This window comes from Schistocerca cancellata, chromosome 8 (assembly GCF_023864275.1).
Source record: "Schistocerca cancellata isolate TAMUIC-IGC-003103 chromosome 8, iqSchCanc2.1, whole genome shotgun sequence".
NCBI lineage: Eukaryota > Metazoa > Arthropoda > Insecta > Orthoptera > Acrididae > Schistocerca > Schistocerca cancellata.
Genome location: NC_064633.1, coordinates 150,486,710 through 150,490,295, shown reverse-complemented (window position 1 = coordinate 150,490,295; position 3,586 = coordinate 150,486,710).

Here is a 3,586-nt window from a genome sequence, read left to right as displayed (position 1 = left end):
GGAGCGATCTCCTACACTGGTCGTACACCACTGGTGATCGTCGAGGGGACACTGAATAGTGCACGGTACATCCAAACCGTCATCGAACCCATCGTTCTACCATTCCTAGACCGGCAAGGGAACTTGCTGTTCCAATTGGACAATGCACGTCCGCATGTATCCTGTGCCACCCAACGTGCTCTAGAAGGTGTAAGTCAACTACCCTGGCCAGCAAGATCTCCGGATCTGTCCCCCATTGAGCATGTTTGGGACTGGATGAAGCGTCGTCTCACGCGGTCTGCATGTCCAGCACGAACGCTGGTCCAACTGAGGCGCCAGGTGTAAATGGCATGGCAAGCCGTTCCACAGGACTACATCCAGCATCTCTACGATCGTCTCCATGGGAGAATAGCAGCCTGCATTGCTGCGAAAGGTGGATATACACTGTACTAGTGCCGACATTGTGCATGCTCTGTTGCCTGTGTCTATGTGCCTGTGGTTCTGTCAGTGTGATCATGTGATGTATCTGACCCCAGGAATGTGTCAATAAAGTTTCCCCTTCCTGGGACAATGAATTCACGGTGTTCTTATTTCTATTTCCAGGAGTGTATGTACAAATTTTTGAATTTCCACGTACAGTCCACCGTGACAGAAGTAGAAGATTTTAAGGTTGATGCCGCCATATTTTAAAGATTGTCCTTGCCCTATACTAATTGTAAAACTGTGGGATAATATGAACGGAAATTGTGGTTCTTTAAATTGCAATGGCACTTCAATGGAGATCAATGGTGTTCTGGGGATGTACGAAATACGTACAGTGTGTGACATTCGTACTTCCCACTCATAATTTCGGCTTCAATTATGTTATTTGATAGCTGTTTGACGATCATCCTTGTTCCATTACATAGTTTTAGTGTTATCGGAGATGCAGTTTTAAGTCGAAGGCAGTGTAACGGCAAACTTCCATCAGGATAATGACATGCTCGACTAGAGTGGCAAGCATGTTCTCCAGACATGAACCCTATCGACCACGCCAGGGATAGACTGAAAAGGGCTGTTTAAAGGACGACGTGACCCATCAACACCTCTGGGGGATCTAAGCCGAAGGAATGGGACAATCTGGACCAACAGTGCCTTGATGAACTTGTGGGTAGTATGCCACGACGAATACAGGCATGCATCATTGCAAGAGGACGTGCAACTGGGTATTAGAGGTACCGGTGTGTACAGCAATCTCGACCACCACCTCTGAAGGTCTCGCTGTAAGGTGGTACATTATGAAATTTGTGGTTTTTATGATCAATAAAAAGGTCGGAAATGATGTTTATGTTGATCTCTATTTCAATTTTCTGTACAAGTTCCGGAGCTCTCGGAACCGAGGTGATGCAAAACATTTTTTGATGTGTGTAGTAATGTTTTCGCGAATGGATTCGTTTGGCACAGTTGGTAAAAATCTGTTAATGTTGTGTTCTGAAGTGATTCGCTTGTAATTTTTCTGGCGGTATCTTTTGTGAAGTAAACCGTCTGCCAATTCTCGAAATGTACTATTGAATGTTGTCCAGTTAGTTCGCGTTAATGTATGAGAAACTCGATAATCCGACAAGCTCTGTCGTTACTGTTAATGTATCTCCCCATTTGGTACACAAGGATCTCGTCGTTTCTGCTTTGTTGCTAGCTATCTTTGACTATTTGAAATACTTCTATACCACTGTCTTTGTTTACATACTTACAGAAAAACTGCTGCATATCACTGAATTGCCGTATTCTACGTTTAAGTGTGCTTGGAACATTTTGTAAACTAGTGTGTTATATGATTATCTGTTTCCAGCTGATCTCTGACTCTTATTGGAGTTTTTTTCTGTGAAACCACCGTTTTTGTAGGATTACCTTTTGTATTTGGGATATCCGACAACTCTGGTGTGTGTGCCGTCCATGTATGGTTTTGGGATTTTTTTTTGGTACGATTTCCGTAAGTCATACATGGCGAATTGGCTTTTGGCTCTGAGCACTATGGGACTTAACTTCTGAGGTTATCAGTCCCCTAGAACTTAGAACTACTTAAACCTAACTAACCTAAGGACATCACATACATCCATGCCCGAGGCAGGATTCGAGCCTGCGACCGTAGCGGTGACGCGGATCCAGACTGTAGCGCTTAAAACCGCTCGGCCACTCCGGCCGGCGAATTTGCATTTGTTGACCCTTATAGTCCGCGCTACATATTTTTCACTACTATATCGTACAGTTTCCGATATTCTTGTGGATTTGGAAATTCACCTTGAATGATTTTGTCGATATCAGTAGGATGAATTCTGTCGTGTAGCTTACGAGATTGTGTGAGTGGGACAGTTCTCACTTTTGCCATCGATTGTGCACATTCAACATATAACGGCTCAAAAGATGTAGTATTTTGTGATGACTTCAATAAATCTCACTTGTTTTTATCCAAAAATTCGAGCTATTATGTCGTTTCGATGCAAGAGGGCTTGTCCGTGTCTTAGGTGTTCTTTGATTTCTGGCCACGACAACTTGCATGTGGATGTTATGAAGGCGTCAGGTCACCTATATTTTCTGATGTAGGTCGTGGTATCTAGAGTGTATTCTTGCATGCGTCTCAGACTTATTGTGTATGATGAAGATAAGATTACCATTGTTCCAATGTCATCAATATTTCCGTCTTTTATGACTGTGTCTCGAAGGTGGATGTATTCTTCTGTGAGTAGTTTCTCCTGATTCAGTCTTAAGTATACTATGTGTTCCGCTTTTATTTTGCATACAGATCTGTCTCTGATCATTAAGCGGCAAGTATAGAATTCCTCGGAAGTGACTCCTTTGTTGGTTTCTACACCTGTTTCAGGTTGGATTTGTTTCACAGTAAAATGATATCCGTCATCTCCGTGCAGAAATATTAATGGATGTTGGAGGACATCATATGAACGGTGTTTCTCTGCAGTGCTTTGTAGTACATCTCTTCGTTGTGCAGTTACGTCACGGCTTGTATTTTCTTGTCCACAATCACTGTGGTGTCTGTGGTACACTAATTCGACGTTCGTGTTCTCCACGTAGTCTTTTGTCGTCTCGAATTATAACTTTATAGGCATGAGAAATCATTCGGTCTAGCACTGTTTTGAGTATGTGAATCAGTTGATTGTATTTGTGTAAAATCCTCTTTACATCTTCGACCACATCTCGTCTCAGTCCAGTGGTGTTTGTGTAGCGTTGGTCAGTTTCTGCTCCTTCATTTCCGATGAAATATACTTGCAGAAATTAATGGTCTTCGTTGGGATATGGTAGTAATGATATCGTCTAGTAATAGATTTGTCCTTCAATGATAAAAAACGTAATCCATTACATCTGTGTTAGTGCTGATCGAAGTGACTCCGAAAGAAGTCATTTAGAAGGCGTTGTACGCTTTTATATTATGAAGAAAGTGTGTTGATTCTAGAGTTTCCCCGGTCATTTAATATAAACATTCCTGTGAAGGAGCTTCCAGTGGTGGTAATCCAATTTTTCCATTCATGCAACAAAATATGCATGTTCTCTACTGAATTGTTTCGCATTGCAAGGCTGGCATTTTTCCGATTACGACGCGTTTGTGTTTGTTATA